This window comes from Neofelis nebulosa, chromosome 12 (assembly GCF_028018385.1).
Source record: "Neofelis nebulosa isolate mNeoNeb1 chromosome 12, mNeoNeb1.pri, whole genome shotgun sequence".
In the NCBI taxonomy this organism is placed as follows: Eukaryota; Metazoa; Chordata; class Mammalia; order Carnivora; family Felidae; genus Neofelis; species Neofelis nebulosa.
The window spans coordinates 11605920-11624562 of NC_080793.1; the positions used below are offsets into that span (position 1 = coordinate 11605920).

Sequence of the window (18643 nt, forward strand, 5' to 3'; positions counted from 1 at the left end):
TCTGATATTCAGGGGTCAGAAGGCTGGTTCTAAGTTTCTCCATAAGGTATGCCCGATCTGTCCAAGCTGCTCCAAGGGTCCAGCCCAGGAATACCAGCTGGCAAGCCTGCTCCAAGGCTACAGCACAGTCATCTAACCCCAGCTCCAGAGATCACCCTCACCCCCCTCTCCCAGCCAGTGAAACATATTACCTGCAGAACCTCCCATTTCGGGAGTCCCCTGCTCTGTATTCCGAACCGTGCCCGGGACAAATTTCTTGGGGCCCTTCCTTCTAAAGGCAGCAGCATCTGGGCTGAGGCTCCCTCCTTTATATGGGGGGGGGGGAGACTTCATATGATAATACGTGTAATATGATATGGAATGACAGAATGCATGACAGTTGCCCATAATACGGAGAAGTCAGTCAAAGGACAGAGGGGACATTTGGATAATTACCATCCATTGGCTAGTCAATCACGCGAACAGAGAGAAACTGCACAAAACCCACAATGGAGTTGGGAAACAAAAGAGACCCGAGCCAGACTCAGGATTAACCGGTCTAAAGCGATCTAAATGCTTTTGTATCTGAAGAACTGAGGCTCCCCAGTTACCCCCCCTTCCCAATCCCAGGGAACTAATTGCGGGGATCAGAGTTAAAGCTCTCTCTCTCCTTTCCCCATTCTCTTTGTAGACTGCTCACCACGCAGAAAAAAAAAAAAAATGATTTCTCTCTCTGTGTTCATTAAACTATTTTAAAGTTAAAGGGATGGGGGAGGGAGGCTCGATGTGGCCCCTCAGCCCAGAGGCTGGGATTCTTCAGCCTTCGAAGGGGCTGGGACAGTCTCCTTGCCCTCAATTCTTTGTTTCGGGGTAAAGTCTTCCCTCCCTGCCCCTGGAAACAAATGCCCTGTTCACTGGGGAAGTTGCCCTTTGCCTGGAGGCTAACATGGATGGCTGGTACCCTGCTTTGGGTGATGAGTCCCCATAACTGGCCCCTGCACCAGAAAAACACAAGGTCCAACCCCTGGCCGAAACCTCAAATTGAGTCTGCACACTCAGAATTAAGTGGGCTAAAAAGGTGACAGAGAAGGGGATCTAGGCTTCAAAATGGGAGAGTGAGACAGAAGACGGTTGTAAATTGTAAGGAGAGAGAACTTCCTTATAAACTGGGGAGTGAGAAAGAGGAAGAAAATCCTAAATCGGAGCAGGGAGAGAATACGCTTAATTGGGGAAAGAAACGAGAAGAGTCTCTTTCTGCCGGAGAAAGAGAGAGGCAAAGAGTTGAATCCTCAAAAGAGACACAGGAAAACGGTCCCATAAATTTTTAGAGACACAGAGATGAAGGCGAGAGAGGATGAGGATTCCTTGAAAGATAAACGACAAGAACAGAGATCTCTGTCCCCGAGAGCAAGACCCCCCCACCCCACCCCCACCCCCTCGCCCCCGATCCCAGGACGGAAGGACGGGTAACTACCTCACCCATTTCCCACCAGGTCCTCCCTGTGCAATTCTAACTCGTCCAAAGCCCTCCCGGCCCCGGCGGGGCTCTCGCGCGTCCCCGGCTCGGTGGCAGAGGTAGCTCCGGGTCAGAGTCCGCGGGTGCCCTCTGGGCCCCTGCGCGCGCCGCCCCCACCCCCACCCCCGCGCAGCCCCCAGACTCCTGGGGCGAGCCTCGGCGCCTCCTTACCTTTCCGAGTCCTCCGCAGCGGGTGTGGCCGGCTCTGCGGGCGGCCCCGGGCCGGGGCCGGGGGGCAGGGGGCGGGAGCGCCGGGCTGGGGGGGAGCGGCAGGGTGAGAGCTGGGGGGGCTGGCACGGTGCCCAGGGGGGGCGACGGGGCAGTTGGCAGCCCCGGGGCGTGGGGACGAGCCCGGCCCAGCCGGAGGAGGTGCGAGATGGGGGAGGTCGAGGAGGGGCGCCGGGGCCCGGGCCGGGGGGCGGGGAGCTCCAGCCTGCGGGACCGGCCCGGGAGCCGGCCGAGGCGCCGGGGAGGGAGGCCCGGCGCCCGGGCGGCCGAGGACCGGGCGCGCGGATCAGAGGGGCTGTTTTGTCGCCTCGGCTGACAAATCAATCAGGGCCCGCCGAGCCGGGGGACTGGCACCGTGTCTGCGGCGCTCTCGGCTCCCCGGCCGGCCCCGCGCCGCCAGCTGCCGGCCGCCTCGAGTGGGCGCGGGCCGCGCGTCTCCGGCTGGGTTGCGGTCATTGGGCTGCGGGCGCGTGCGGCCGGGGGCGGGGGCGGGGGCGGCGGCGCGGCGCCGGGAGGGGGCGGGAGGAGGCGGCCCCGCGGCGCACCCTCCCCGGCCTCCCCCGCCCCGCCCGCCGCCGTCCCGCGCCCGCTCCGCGCGCTCTTGGGCCCCCAAGCCCCCGGTCGCTGTCACTAGCTCTGGCTGTTGGATCTGGCCGTCCCTGCCGTCCTCCCTCTGTCTCTCTTCATCTCCCGGTCTCTGTCGCGTCTGTCTGCCCTCCTGCCGGTCTCTCACTGTGTCCCCAGCGCTCCTGCTCACCGCGCCTCTCTTTTTCTCTTTGGATGGTGGTGCTGACTCTTACCCCTCTCCCCTCGGTCGTTCCCACCATCTTCTCCCTCTCTTCCTTCTTGCTACCTCCCCTCACTCTCCACCCTTCTCTCCCTTTGCTAGGAGGACTCGCTGTCCCTCCCTCTATCCCTTCTTGGAACGGCAGCCCGGGAATGCAGCTTAAGTCATTTCTCCGCTGAGACCTCGGACAAGTCACTTCCTCCCAGCTGCAGTGTCCTTATCTCTAAAAGGCGTTAAGCGGCTCTTGGTGGTGAGGCTGGGAGGGGCAGTGGGTGGGGGGCACGCAGGAGGTGCTCAGTGACTCTGGTTTCCCCTCTCGGGGTTCATACTTACCCGGAGGCAGCAGTCACTGTGGTAGCCGCCTGGAACCAGGGCTCCTGGGGTGCCACGTGTGCCCCGCAAAACCCTTGTCGCCAGCCTTGAGGGCCAGGACGAGTACCAGAAAACCAGTTGAGCAAAGAGAGTCAAGGGCTTTTTAGGGTCCCCAAAGTCCCTCCTGGGAAGCCTCTGTGCCACCTCTCTCCACCTCCCCAGAGCTGGAACCGACATTTCAGCCTCTGTCACCTGCTGGTTCTCCCTCACTGACACCAAGCAGAGGGGCAGTACTCTCCTGTCCTTAGACCCAAGCAGGAGAAAACCTATTTCTCCCGACTTTACACCCGCATACGTGCGCGCGCCGGTGCGCGCTCACACACACACACACACACACACACACACACACACCATGAGTGACTTCAAGTTTCAAAGATGTTTCCTGGATGGAGTGTGATTTCAGAGTCAGACAGATTCGGAGTCAAGACCACTTACCTAGTGCATGGCCTTGGGCTAGTCCTACCACTCTAAGCTTCAGTGTCCTCATCTGTAAATGGGAACAATAACTACCTCCTTTCTAGGATTATTTTAGGATTATCCGTAGTATGCATAAAGTGCCCAGCCTATAGAAGGTTATTCATTCTGTTCAGCTTTTATTCAACAAATACTTACTAAGTATTTTTGCTTGGCACTGAGGACACAGCAATTCGCAAAGCAGGCATGGTCTCTGCCTTCGTGCAATTTGCAGTCTAGCTAGGGAGACAGACTGTGAACAGCAATTCCATAATTATTTCACGACAGTTGTACAAGTGCCATGGGGGAATACAGAGTGCAGTGAGACCTAACATCAGGGAAACTGCCCTGGGTGGGGGCTCAGGAAGGGTTTTCTCAAGGTGCCATAGAAGCTGAGACCTGAAGACAGGTGTGGGGCGAGGGTTGCAGTTGGCAGGAAGTGGAAAGGAGCTGCTAAAGGGAGACTGTTCTTGGCAGAGTGACCAGCATGTGACAGGGCTGGGAGGCAGCAGGGAGCCTGGCGGGTGGTAGGAAGGCCAGTGTAGCTGGACCAGAAGGAAGGAGGGGCATGAGGCTAAAAAGGGTGGGGATGAGGCTGGAAAGGTGGGCAGAGCCGGCATGGAGGGGGCGGGGCTTGTAGATTCTGAGGAGGAGCCTGTACCAAGGTACAGGGGAACCCCAGGAGTCCTGATTTCTCCTGTTCTGAAGTGGAAGGAAGACTGAAGCCAGACCCACTTCCCATATATGTCCTTTGCCTTTGGTCCTTCTTGGGGATGTCATCTCTTGTCCCCTCCTCTGCTCTGTCCCAGCACTGTCCACTCCACAGTGTCATCGCCTGCTTTGGCACCTATGTCCCTGCCCCCTGAGGGCACACACCCAGGCTTGGTTCCTCTCTGGGCCCTTAACAGTCAGTCCCACAGGAGGTGCCCACAGCCGGCATTTGATATTTGAACAATCAGTAGCTACCGAGTGCCTGATGTGTGCCGGGCTCTATGCTGGGCATTGCACCTGCCATCACAAAGTGCTCGTTTTGTGGGGACGACACTTTGGAACAGACAGGACTAGGATGGCCATCAGGAAGGAGTCCCACAGGAACTTGGGATGTGGGATTGGAAGCTCTTTGATGGCAGGCCCGTCCCAGGTTTACTCGCCTGGTGTGGTCTTAAGGGTGTGGCACAAGGTGGGCACTCGGTGACATGTGTTGAGAGGATGAGAAAGAAAACTAAGGTTTAAATGATCCTATAGTTAAACTAAGGGTGAAGGACAAGTAGGAGTTCAGTGACCCAAGCGAGGATAAGGAGACTTGCCTGTGGAGATCTGGTTAGTAGCAATACATAGACGGGAGGAGACCCAAGCGTCTGTATACAGGGACTGAGCTTCTCCAGGCCAGGCGGGTACCGGGCACTTTTGTGCAGTTACCTTAGCTGACCTCCACAGTGCCCCTGCCTCATCAGCACTATTGACCTCGATTTTCTGAATAAGCGCTCGGGCCCAGAGACGTGAAGTCACTGGGCTCAGGTTGCACAGCTAGCAAGAGACTGCATATGCACTTGAACCCAGGTCCGCCTGCTCTCCTTCACTAAAGAAGAAAGCAAAAGAGGAGGGAAAAGGCAGAGGAAAGAGACAACCGAGAACAAAAGAAGAGCTGTGGCAAAGGAGTGAGCTCCACGAGTAATTTTTCCGCTTAAAAACAATTCCCATTTCCCAGCTCTGCAGAGGCTGGTGCAGCGGATCTGAGGCGAGGCCGGCCCTCTGACTCGCAGGAGCCTGCCGAGGGGCCCCGGCAAGCTGCTTCAAAGCCAGCCTCCTCAGCACAAGCGCTTTTCAACTTCACACGGGAAACTTTCCAGGGCTGACTTCTTGCACTTTGTTTCCAAATCAAGAGATGGGGAAGTCCCTCTCAGCCCAGCGGGGAGGAGATCGCACTGAGAGACTTGCCCTGGGGTTCCCCACTCGGCACCGGGCTCCCCCACCTCCCAAGGCAACCTCCCAAGGCAGGGAGCCTCCCAAGGCAACCTCAGTGGGGCGAGGGCAAACTGCCCCCTGCCCTCAGTGGGTCCCCAGGGAGGATTCAGGATGTGGGCTTAACGGCAGCTTCCTCCTGGATGGATAAGGCCTCTCTTCCTATGTCTTCCCAAGCCTGGTCTCTGCCAGGGTTCCCGGTGGTATTTGCTGACCAGGTGCGACCGTCTCCCAAGGCTTATTATAAAAATACACCTTGCTCTTCTCTGGGCAGCGGCTTCAAAACCAAACCACACTCACTGTCCTCTCGTGATCACCATCTCGAGCAGCGGCGAAGGGTTTTCCTAACCCTCGGCTCCCTCTGATTTTTGGAATTCAGATTTGGATTTTGGATGTACATCAAGAGGCTGGCTCCATGCATTTTAATTAAGCTGTCTTTTTTCATTTATTACTAATACGCTCCTCTTAACTATGATTTATTTGTTAAACAAAGCACCATAAGCCGTCACTTATTCATCTTAATTTCAACAAAATTAAAGTAGTCGCTGTTAGATTGCACCTAATTGCTCTTGCAATGAAAAGAACGGAGATGTTAATCAAAATAAATTGAAGATAAACAATAAAATCATTACATCTTTGCAGCGGTAAGTGTAACTAATCAGTTTTGACTCTCAGCGACCAAACAGGAATAATGAATGTGTCACTGAAGGCGCGCTCATTAAGGAAAGCTGCTGCGGCCTGGGTCCTCAGGGCAGCAGACGGCCACCCTGCCCATGTGGCCCTGAGGGTTCTTGCCTCTTGGGTTGGGCAGAGGGGCCTGTAGGAACAGAGAGAGCAGGGAGGAAGCTCATAGAATGGGAGACAGTCCTGAGTGAGGGATCCTGAGGTTGCCCTGCTACAGAGGGGTTCTCTCACTCTGATGCGAAAGCAAGAGGTCCCAGGTCTATTTCCAGACATCCCAACTAACCAAGGACGGGGAGAGAGACAGGCAGAGATCCAGGGGACACAGACAGCTGGACACACACTGGGGGACATAGTAGAGAAGAGTCCAGGAGAAAGAGACAGGAGAAAGAGACATAGGCCGACAGAAAGAGACTGGGACAAGAGACAAAGGAAGAGGGGCAGAGCAAGGACAGGAATGGATGGTCAGACAGGACCTGTGAGGAAGAGGCAGCTGGGATAGGGTGGTGGAGGAGGGATGGAGAATGAGTCCAGTAAGGAGACAGAGACAAAGAGACAGAACCAGAAGGGTCTGCAGAGGTGGATGCTTGTTAATATCAAGCCAGTTAGAGCTCAGGAGGTCTCAGGCTAGGATTCCAGAGACAGAAGCCATCCTCGAGAGTCTGTTCAGGCAAGTGACCATCAGGTTGGGACCCCAGGGCTGGGCTCTTGGAACACAGAAGGGTGGGGGACACTGAGACAGATGAGGAAGAAGACCACCCTGGGGCGTCTCCTGGGCTCATCCTCTAATTACAGGGATTTGCTCGGCCGAAAGGGTCCAGACTGTAGTCCCTTCCACATTTCATAGGCTGCTTCTTCTTCTTCTTCTTCTTCTTCTTCTTTTTTAATGTTTTATTTATTTTTGAGAGAGCGCAAGTGGGGGAGGGACAGAGAGAGGGGACAGAGGATTCGAAAAGGGCTCTGTGCTGATAGGCTGACAGCAGCAAGCCCAGTGTGGGGCTCGAACTCATGAACTGCGAGATCATGACCTGAGCTGAAGTTGGATACTCAACCAACTGAGCCACCCAGGTGCCCCTCACATTTCATTGACTTCTGTACCAGCCCTTGGGTCACTAGCCTGGGCACCAGATGCTTAGCCAGAGAGATACAGCTCAGGGTGTTCTGGCTGAGGCTGCCTCAGCAACGCCCCTTTCCAGGCTGGGAAGACCCAGAATGTGGGCCACTTTGGGAAATAGGGCAATGCGAGGATATGGCTATTGTGGTAAGATTGGACAACCAGGAGAGACAACCTAAAAGACCTATTTTTTGAATGCCAACCATGTATCTTGCCCTGAGCTGGGCCCAGGAAATAGAGATGAATCAGATATGATCTTCCTGTATCAATTTCCTTATCTTTAAGCTGAGGTTAATAATTGAGCCTACTTTCTGTGTTTATTATGAGGATTAACTGAGTTAATATTTGTAAAGAGCTTAGAATGGTGGTCGGCCCCGGATAGGGCCGTGTGTGTGTGTGTGTGTGTGTGTGTGTGTGAAATAAAAATAAAAAAATAAATAAAATAAATCTCTGCCCTCATGGAGAACAGAGTTTGAAAGAAGAGATACATTGATTAGCAGTCAAGTTTACTCCAGTGGAGTAAGGGTCGGTACAGACGCACTTCGGGATGCTGTGGGGGATCCAGAGTGGAGGTAAAGCCTCCAGCTGAGCAATCTTGAAGGAGGAGTAGAAATCAGTCAGATGAAGAGTGTGGGGAAGGGGAAAAGAATCTTCTGAGTAAAGGAGACCATGAGCAAAACCATGTGGGCAAGACACGGCAGGATACGTCTGGGATGTCAAGGGAATCGGAATTGAGGTCAGGCAGGAGACCAGGGGCTCGAATCTTGATGCGTCTTGGCATAACCGTTGACGAGCACCAGGGCGGGCATTTGCGGTTTGTTTGTTTGTTTGTGCCTGTTCAGCATGTACTTGCTATCCTCCGACTGGCACTTTTCTTTGGGAATTGTGTTTCCGTGCCTTTTTCTCCTTCTTCCTTTCCAGTCCCCCTGGTTCTGGTAGAAGCAACTCCACCAAGACGCCTACGGAGGGAGCACGTGACCTAGGCCCAAGCCAATCAGCACATTCCATTCCTGTGGCCACAGTGATTGGCTGAGGGATGGACAATGGGGGAGAGCCGCTCCTGGGCTCAGGCTCAAGGGCCTGGGGGAGGGGTCTTTGAGTTTTCTGTCCCTGTCTAATATAGCAGGATGTAGGGCCCAGGGCTGCTGCCACCCTCCCGCTGCCACGCAGAGCTTGACACCGAAGCCAACAGAGCAGAAGGCAGCACCACACATCAAAAGGAGTTCCAGTAACATTGTTTGGCCTTCAAGCCCAGCCAAGATGAAGCTAGCTAGCCCTAGCCCCCCGTTTCGTGAGCCAGTAAATTCCTTTTTGTGTAAGCCAGTTTGGGTTGCGTTTTCCGTCACTTGGAACAGGAAATTCTAGCTGATAGGCTTCAAACGGGAATGTGACACCATGTGTATTTTAGTGACATCACTCTGTCAGTCACGGTGTAGCCGAGCGACGGAAGGGGGTGAGCTTGGAGGCAAGGAGGCCAGAGGGGAGGCTGGCTTATGATGAAGCCACCCAAGACGGCTTATGAGGAAGAGCAGGCAGAGCTAGGAGCTCTGGTCGCCACCAGTACGCGAGTTTCTTGCTGCTGTTGTAACAGATCACCGCAAGCTGGGTGGCTGAAAACGAGGAAGGTGTATTCCCTCACAACCCTGGAGGCTGGAGGTCGGATTCGGGACTCAGCAGGGTCGGACTCCCTCTGAAGGCTGTAGGGGAGGATGTTTCTTTCCCTCTCCCAGCTATGGCTGGTTCTAGGTGTTCCTTGGCTGGTGGCTGTCTAATTCCCATCTCCGCTTCCGTCTTCACGTGGCTTTTTTCTCCTCCGTGTCTTCCCTTCTGTCTCTTAGAAGGACACCTGCCATTGATTGGATATAGGCCCCACCTGTGTAATACAAGATGCTCTCATCTCAAGACCCTTAATTATGTCTCCCAAGACCCCTTTTCACAAATATGTTCACGTTCATAGGTTCCAGGACATGGACGTGACTTTTTGGGGTCAACCCACTGCAACCAGCAAGGCAAATGATCACCAGACCCCGAGAGACCTGAATGAATATTGCTGTTTAGAAACAGGAGGCCAGGAAAGATGAGGCAGTGGTGAGAGGGCACCAGGGGGCACAGAATTTCATATATCCCGGCTGGGAGGAGTTCATTCCAGAGCAACAAGAGAATTTGCACACAGGATTGCCAAGCCACTGTTCTGGTTTCCCAGGGAATCTGGGAGAACCAGAGAAGGCTCAAGAGCCTAAGAAGTGGACAAGGGTGGTTTGCATTTTCAAAGTCTGCAGGCCAAGAGATTCGGCAAACACAGTGGTGGTGAGCTTGACATTACTCTGAGCAGCTTTCCAGAAAACTCGGGGCTTGCAAAAGCACTTAGAAGAGAAGGCAGTGATTCTCAGGACTGCACACTGATTCCTTAAGAACAAGGTGTGCCAGATCAGTCTCATTTCTTTCTTTGCCGGAGTCACTGGATGGGTAGATCATGAAGGATGTGGTGAATGGAGTGAGCCCAGCCTCTCACTGTGTTCTTACGAACAAGACAGAGAGACGTATGATGGATTTGAAGATGACTAGGAAGTTGACTACCCATAATCAAAGGGTGTTGACAGGTCTCTGTTTCATGGAAAAGGAACTCTAGTGGGGTACCTTAGCTCCTCTCTACTAGGCCCTGTTCTGTCCATCCAAGTCACATGTGATGGTGCCGAACATTGGACAGCCTGCTTGTCCCACTGGCAGATGGTTTCGGGAAGGAAGAACCAGAGATTGCTGAATGATAACACTCTTTTTTTTTTTTTTTTGATGGGGGAGTAGTAGAGGGGTGCCTACTATGCCAGGACCTGAACTAGGCTCTGGTAGAATAATGAAGAATCAGACAGAGAGACAGACAGGTACCTGCCCTGATAGAGCGCACTGTTCAGTGGAGAAATCATACAAGCACATTTAGTGTGATAAGCATCCAAAATGATCTCAACAGGATGGGGTTTACAAGATGAGGGGAGGCAGGGGAAAACATGAACACCTGCCCCTGGCTCTAAAACACCAACAGCATCAGCTCAGAAGGGAGACCTGGCCAATAGCAGCCCAAGTGAAGTGGAGAGGGCACTGATGGGGGGTGGGGGGTCCTCCGGCCCTGTCATGCTTGGACCTTGGCTGACCTGCACTCTCTAATTTCATGTAGAGCCTTTCCGCTTCTATAGAGTAGCATAGAAGAGGGTTTGAAAGTGGGGACAAGGAGCGGTAAAGATTCTAAGGGCAGCTGGAGGCAAGAATAGGAAGGTTCAGAATCATAGTGTTGATTATTGTGGGACCTGGAAAACCAAGGGTTGGGGCAGGGGTGGCTGGGAGGGAGGCAGTGTGGCGTCCTCCTCCCTCACCCCAGGCCAAGATACAGTTGACCGTGACTTAGGAGCCCTAGAAGCCACCCCAGAGCAGCATGGGTTGAGGGGGGCAAGGAGGGTTGGAGATACAGAGCCACTGACTCTTCTAGGAAACTTGTCTACTCCCAGGCCAAGGACAGAAGAAATCCTGTTCCATGGGAGGGAGGGAGAGACCCACACCCACATCATCACCATCTCCCAGGCCCTGCGCCTAGCTCAGTGCCTGGCACACGACACAGACTTAGTGAGGGTGGCCTGAAATAGAGCAATTTCCAACTCCAGTTCTCTGTGGCGCCCATCTCAGAACCTCATTTTTACCATCTGTAAAGTGGGCCAAGATGACCAACGCACATGTGACAGAATTGTGTGAAAATTGAACAGAAAAACTGAACAGAAAGCCCTGTTCAAATACAGGGAATTAAAGAAATATAAGAAAGCAACCTCCATATGACTGCCTCATGCCCTTTTAGTCATATTTTAGTGGCAAAAAACAGGACCAATTTTCTGATAAAAATTTTTTTCTTCAATTAAAGAAGGATAAATTAAGCTGTAGGGACTGACACTTTTTCTGTGAGACACAAGGCATACTAGTGATATTCCATAAATGTGTGTTTGCTTCCCCACCATCGGTTTATATTAAGGAAGGGGAATTTAAATGGAGATAGGCCCGGGACGCCTGCTTGGCTGTCAGTTGAGCGTCCAACTTCGGCTTAGGTCATGATCTCACGGTCTCATGGGTTCGAGCCCCGCTTCGGGCTCTGTGCTGACAGCTCAGAGCCTGCAGCCTGCTTTGGATTCTGTGTCTCCCTCTCTCTCTGCCCCTCCCCTGCTCGTGCCATCTGTCTTTCTCAAAAATAAATAAACATAAGGGGCGCCTGGTTGGCGCAGTCGGTTAAGCGTCCGACTTCAGCCAGGTCACGATCTCGCGGTCTGTGAGTTCGAGCCCCGCGTCAGGCTCTGGGCTGATGGCTCGGAGCCTGGAGCCTGTTTCCGATTCTGTGTCTCCCTCTCTCTCTGCCCCTCCCCCGTTCATGCTCTGTCTCTCTCTGTCCCAAAAATAAATAAAAAGCGTTGAAAAAAAAAAAATTAAAAAAAAAAAAAATAAATAAAAAAAAAATAAATAAATAAACATTTAACAAAAATTAAATGGAGATAGATAGACCTGTGCAGAGGAGAGAGGTTTGGCCAACCTGAGATCTGCTTCCAAATGTCCTCAGCTGGGACCCTGAAGTGTCTCACCATCCTAGCTCCCTTCCATCTGGAAGCTTCACCTCCTTCAGTCTGGTGACCAGATGATGGCCTTGGTCGTGAAAGTTCCATTTATGGTACCAGGCAGAGGGCTTAGGGATTTCACTGGATTGGCTCACTTTTCTTATTAACAGAGCCTATCACTGTCCCTTTTTATAGGTGAGGAAACCGAGGCTCAGAGGGAGAAGTGACTTTCTCCAAGTCACATGGCCAGCAACTGCCAGAACTATGTGTCAAGCCCAAATTTGTCTGGTCCCGGAGCCCATGACTGTAACTAGGACACTAAGATGCTTGAGTGCACACTCTGGAGAGCCGGTGGGGCTGGAAGACAATGATGCCCTGGGAGTGGGGTCCCCTGGGCTGTCAGCAGGAAGAGGTCATCTTCCCAGTCGGTGGCGCTTTAAGGCAGTTGGGCTCCATGGTGTCTATGCTTCAGCCTCATCTAGGGATTTCCACGAAACAGGGGGTGGCTCCTAAATTCCCCTTTGAAGTGAGAGCAAGAAGCAGGAGCTCCTGACGAGGCATGGCTGGATGGCGTGTGTCAGCGGAGGGCCAGGAACACACGACACCATCATAGTGGAGGTCAGCATGGCCCAGAGGAGCCTTGGGTTGGGTGCAAAGCCGGGTGGTGGGGAGAACCTGCGTTAACTCTGTGCCGGGCCTGGGAAAGGTGGAGAAGAGCCTGATTTGGCCATCGTGTCTCTGTTTAAGCTGAAGAAATGGAGACTTTAAAACACACTATATAGGGGCGCCTGGGTGGTTCACTCGGTTGAACGTCCAACTCTTGATCTTGGCTTGGGTCATGATCTCACAGTGTGTGACTTCAAAACCCGCATCAGGGTCTGTGCTGACAGCATGGAGCCTGCTTGGAATTCTTTGTCTCCCTCTTTCTCTGCCCCTCCCGGGCTCACTCATGCTCTCTCTCTCCCTCAAAAAATAAATAAATAAACATAAAAAACACGCACTATAAAAATGAAACATGGAATTATCACAGGATCAGGGTGACTGGTAGCTCCGTGGGTTAAGCATCTGACTTTTGATTTCAGCCCAGGTCATGATCTCACATTGTGGGGTTGAGCCTCACATCGGGCTCTGTGCTGACAGCATAGAGCCTGCTCGGAATTCTCTCTTTCTCCCTCTCTCTCTGTCCCTCCCCCACTTGTGCTCATGCTCTCTCTCTCTCTCTCTCTCTCCTAAAAATAAATAAATAAACTTGGAAAAAAAAGAATTTTCACATGACCTAGATATATGCGTCCAAAAGAATTGAAAGCAGAGACTCTAACATCCATGTTCATACAATATTATTTACAATAACCAAAAGGTAAAAGCAACTCAAGGGTCCATTGACAGCCGAAAGGACAAACAAGATACGGTCTCTGCATACAGTGGATTATTATCCAGCCTTAAAAAGGAAAGAAATTCTGACCCCTGCTGCAACACGGATGAGCCTCGAGGACATTGTGCTGACATTCAGCCGTCACACAAAAGGATGAGTGCTGTACGGACCCACTTATATAAGGTACCTCGAATGGGCAAATTCCCAGGGATGGAAAACAGAATGGTGATTGCCAGGGGCTGGGGACTGGGGAATGGGGAGTCCTCATGTTCATGAGGACAGAGTTGAAGATTGGGAAGATGAGAGGAACACCTGGGTGGCCCCGTCGTCGGTTAAGCGTCTGACTCTTGATCTCAGCTCAGGTCTCGATCTCAGGGTTGTGAGTTCGAGCCCCATTTTGGGCTCCACACTGGGCATGAAGCCCACTTAAAAAAAAAAGATTAGGAAGATGAGAAAGTGGAACATGGATGGTGGTGAGGGTTGCACAACAGTGTGAATGTGCTTAATGGCACTGAAAACTTAAAATGGTTAAAATGATAAATTCTAAATTATGAATATTTTAACACCATTAAAAAACCCAAAGCTGGCATTGTCCCTACTTCTTTTTTTTTAAAGATCTAATTTTTAAGTAGTCTCTACACCCAGTGCAGGGCTCGAACTCACAACCCCAAGATCAAGAGTTGCATGCTCTACCGACTGAGCCACCAGTCACTCTGCCCCTATTTCTAATAAAATGTCTTCCCAGATGAAAAGGTAAAAACAAAAATCAAGAACAATGTGCTATGTAATCTTTTTTTTAAAAAATTAATTTATTTATTTTGAGAGCAAGAGTGCAAGAACAGGGGAGGGGTAGAGAGAGGGAGAGAAGGAGGATCCCAAGCAGGCTCTGCAATGTCAGCACAGAGCCCAGCGTGGGGCTCGAACTCGTGAATCTCGAGATCCTGACCTGAGCCGAAATCGAGAGTTGGATGCTTGGGGCTCCCGGGTGGCTCAGTTGGTTAAGTATTCAACTTTGCCTCAGGTCACGGTCTCACGGTTCATGGGTTCGAGCCCCACGTCGGGCTCTGTGCTGACAGCTCGGAGCCCAGACCCGGCTTGGGATTCTGTGTCTCCCTCTCTCTCTGCCCCTCCCCCCGCTCGTGCTCTGTCTCTCTTTCTCTCAAAAAGCAAATAAACATTAAAAAAAAAAAACAAACAAAAACTTGGATGCTTACCTGACTGAACCACCCAGGGGCCCCTGTGCGGTGTGATCTTTAGTGAGGGCTCACAGCGTGCTGGGTACCGTGGCAACTGAGTTCCATGCATCATCTGTTTAGTCCTTTGGAACCGTCACAGCGGTACCCGTTTTCCACGTGAGGAAGCTGAATATCACAGAGATACACCCCAGGCCTTACAGCTAGGAAGTAACTAAAGCCTGTGCTCTTTTGTTTTGTTTTGTTTTGTGACTTTGTAATTTAATTTAATTTAATTTAATTTTTTAAAATATTTACTTATTTTTTGAGAGAGACAGCGCACGAGCAGGCCAGGGGCAGAGAGAGGGGGACAGAGGATCCAAAGTGGGCTCTGTGCTGACATTACAGAGCTCAATGTGGGGCTCGAGCTTATGAACTGTGAGATCAAGACCTGAGCTGAAGTCAGACCTGAGCTGCTTAACGGACGGAGCCACCCAGACTCCCTTTTCTTGTGTGATTTTAAATGTGTGTTTATTTATTTTTATTTGCTTCAACAGTTTTTTTTAAATGTTTATTTGTTTTAGAGAGAGAGAGAGACAGAGAGACAGAGCCTGAGCGGGGGAGGAACAGAGAGAGACAGAGACACGGAATCTGAAGCAGGTTCCAGGCCCTGAGCTGTCAGCACAGAGCCCCACACGAGGCTCAGACTTACGAACTGCAAGATCAAGACCTGAGCTGATGTGGGACGCTTAACCCACTGAGCCACCTAGGTGCCCCTAAATGTTTATTTATTTTAGAAAGACAGAGAAAGAGAGAGAGAGCGAGCGAGCACATGAACAGGGGAGGGGCAGAGGGAGGGAGGGACAGAGGATCTGAAGCAGGTTCTGTGTTGATTGATAGCAGACAGCTGGACACGGGGCTCAAACTCGCAAACCGCGAGATCATGACCGGAGCCGATGTGGGACACTTAACCGACTGAGCCACCCAGGTGCCCGGAGCCCATGTGCTGACACAGGGGACTTGCCCAAAGGAGCACAGCCTAAAGTGGCAGCCCTGTTTGTCAGACTCTTTTTGGTGCAGAGGCAGAGTGAAAAGCGGGGAGAAGTCAAAGTCCTTGGCATACTTGACCTCTAGGTAGGGTGGACAGGCAGCCCAGGGGCTGGCAAAGAGGGTCTATGAGAGGCCGGTAGGGAGCCCTTCCTATGGGGGACACCCTTTTTGTATCTTAGAAAAATCCTTGGGGCAGCTTCTCCTCCCCGTGTTTTATTGCCTGCTGGGAATTGCAAGGAATCAGAGCATGTCCAATAAATGTTTTATTCTATCCTGAGCTGGCTCTCTTGGGCAAAATAAGCTCCTTTCTCTGGGAGGAAATGAAGGGGCAAGCATTTTTTAGGGCACCTATGTGGCAAGTTGTCTCTTTATTTCACCTGGAATAACTTTTGACTCAGAGAGGTAAAGCAACTTGTCTAGGCCCACACAGCTGGTCAGTTCCCAAGGCCCAAAACCAGCTTCTGGCTTCTGGCCCAGGACCCAGCAGATACTACCCTCCACTCTGGAGCTTTCTGAGAGCTGAGGCTGCTTCCCTCCCAGCCTCTGGGGGCCCCCTGTCTGGTTGTCCAGCAAGAGGAACACCCAGCAGGGCTGTGGGCCCAGGAAATCTCTTGGCATTGAAACTATAGAAATCCTCTTCCTGTCCCAAAGGGCACTGGACGGATTAAGTCATTAAAGATCTGTGAAGGTGACTTTTCTTGGGATGGCCCTCCATGCACAGATCCCTGCCTGCTTCTGCAGCCTCATTTGTCACCAGCTTCTGTCTTCCCTCCTCCCAACTCCCCCAAGCCACTGTGCTCTTTCTCTCCCCAGGCCTTTGCCCCTGCTGTTCCCTTCCCACAGGCACCCTCACACCCCCTCTCTGCTGATCTAATCCCTTCTCATTCCTAGGTCTCACTCAGCTTACGCATCACTTCTTCCGGGAAGCCCTCCCTGATTCCCGCCTGCAGCCTGCACCACACATATGTTCCTAGATACTTGTATATATACACTCACTCTCACACACACATACGCTCACACTTATATACTCTCACGTGCTCACACACTCACAGGCACGCTCACACAGACCTTCTCTAGTGTTCACGGTTGCGTCCCCAGTGCCTACAGCAACACCTGGCCCAGAGCAGGCCCTCAGTACATTTTGGTTAATTGAAAAAAATACATTCAGACTTTGTTAACAATCTGGGATTTGCCACTACGCAGCTGGAGAGGCCTTGGGCAAGATGCTCAAGCTCTCCAGGACTCAGTTTTCTCATGGGTAAAATGGGTATGATAAAAGGTCCTACCTCACAAGGGGTGTGGAGTCGATGGGAGATTCTACGTAAAGTGCCTGGCACACTCACTCATTGTGAGGCCTTAGCAAATTGTAGGTACCATATGCTGGGGTAAATGTGCCCTCATCATAGCCCTCAAGCTTCCTTTGAAGCTTGAACTCCAGGGGCACCTGGGCGGCTCAGTCTGTTAAGCGTCCAACTCCTGATTTCGGCTCAGGTCACGATCTCACAGCTGATGAGATTGAGCCCTGCGCTGATAGCGAGGAGCCTGCTTGGGAGTCTCTCTCTCCCTCTCTCTCTCTCTGCCCCTCCCCTCTGTCAAAATAAATAAATAAACTTAAAAAAAAAAAAAAAAAGAAATCTTATGAGCTCCAGAATTAGAAGTTTGAGGCATAAGTACCTTGACCTTCAAGGAGTTTATGGTGCCGTGGGGGAGAAAGGCCCTTCATAGACAGTGACAGAGAGGGCTGCGGTAGGGGGGTCCTGGTGGGAGCCCCAAGGATGATTTTCCGGATGAGGCAGTGCTGGAGCTTTACCAGGAGAGAAAAGGCAGAGATTTAGGGGGAGGGACATCCTTCAGGCAGCGGAAGAGGCGTGGGCAAAGGTATGGGGGCACCACTGAGGAATGGCGAATCGATCAGAAGGACCGGGCACTTGCTGGGGCTGGAGGAGGCTGGGGGAGGGTGGGCACTGGCCAGTGAAGGGTGGAGGGAGCCGCCATCTTAAGGAAGCTTTGAGCTGTAGGCCGAGAGGGCCATGGCAAGTTTCCGAGCGACTGAAGGTGAGGTTGAGAAGGTGGCATACACCAGATCCACTCTCTGGAAAGAGCATGGCCGGGGCTGAGACTGCCAGAAGAGATTCCATAGGAGGCACATAAAACATGATTCCCCTAAGTTCATAGAAACAAGTCACTGGGTTTGGGGTCGGATAGGCCTTGCTTCCTCTCTGGCTCTTCTTAAAGCTGTGTGACAGGTGGCTGGCCCTTTCTGAGCCTATAGTTCTCACTGTGAGTCAGGGACAAGGAGACTGACCCGCAAGGGTGCTGAGGGGATTGGGTGGGATTCTGGATGTGCGAGCGCCCGTGGGTGTGGTGGGCACCACACCAAGGCTCACTCCTTCCTCTCTGGGCCTAAGGGGGACATTATCCCAATTAGCCAAAGGACTTGGGTGTAACCAAAGCTCCAGGTCTGTTTTATGCCCATGTTAACCAGGTTCCTTCCAGAAGCAGCCTTCGGGACTTTCTGGAACACACCCAGCATCTCCAACACCCCTTATTAAAGACACCCTCCAAAATGGCTGGAGTGTCATCACCTCAGGAATGGGCAGGTGGACCTTTGTAGCCGCACATCAAAGCTGCCCATCCCTGGTTGCAGAGTTTATAACCAGAGTGACGCAGACACAAGATCTTGTGCTCAGGGAGATGTCCCTGATGCAGACCTTCCATCCACCTCGCTAGTCTGCCCCCCAAGACACGGGGAAGTGAGGGAACTTCAGGAGATTCAAGGCATACTGGATGCAAGCTATGAGTCCCAAAGGCTTACCAAGTAGCTGAGAATATGTCATATTCCTTCCCTCTCAGCTCTGCACACACATTAAATGTCACTCTTGTCCCCTACGATGTCGCCCTTTGTTAATAATAATCACATCTCTCATTTCTTGACCCTGACTGCGTGCCAGGCACCTTGCTAAGTTCTTTCCTTGGACAAATTCTCTTTACAACACCAAGAGATGTATAATTGCTAGTCCCACTTTACAGATGAAGAAACTGAGGCTCCCAGAGGTTACTTCACTTGCCGAAGTTATCGAGCTGAGAACTGGTAGGCCAGGGCTCGAATCTGGGTCTGTGAGCTCTAGATCCTTTACTTATCACTGTTGCACTTTTCAGTTTGTTTAAAAGGACCCTTTCTAGGAGCACCTGGGTGGCTCAGTTGTTTGGCCGTCGGGCTCTTGGTTTCGGCTCAGGTCATGACGTCACAGTTCGTGAGTTCGAGCTCTGCGTCAGGGTCTGCGCTGAGAGTGTGGAGCCTGCTTGGGATTCTCTGTCCCTCCCTCTCTCTCTGTCCCTCCCCTGCTCCTGCTCACTCTCTGTCTCTCAAAATACAT

At 52.1% G+C, this 18643-nt stretch overlaps 1 protein-coding gene and 1 long non-coding RNA gene across 2 annotated transcripts in view; one reads left to right on the forward strand and one right to left on the reverse strand.

The window, feature by feature from the left end:
• The window catches only part of LHX2 (LIM homeobox 2), a 32589-nt gene extending 30800 nt beyond the window's left edge, over window positions 1–1789 (reverse strand). The window contains exon 1 of the mRNA XM_058694173.1: window positions 1667–1789. The gene's annotated coding sequence lies outside the window, so the exon portion shown is untranslated. The remainder of the gene's footprint in view (window positions 1–1666) is intronic.
• A 625-nt stretch (window positions 1790–2414) lies between these two features.
• On the forward strand, window positions 2415–5938 carry LOC131491361 (uncharacterized). Its single transcript, XR_009251412.1, has 2 exons — window positions 2415–2760; window positions 4896–5938. It is a non-coding gene; the product is annotated as an uncharacterized LOC131491361 (long non-coding RNA).
• The last annotated feature ends 12705 nt before the right edge of the window (window positions 5939–18643 follow it).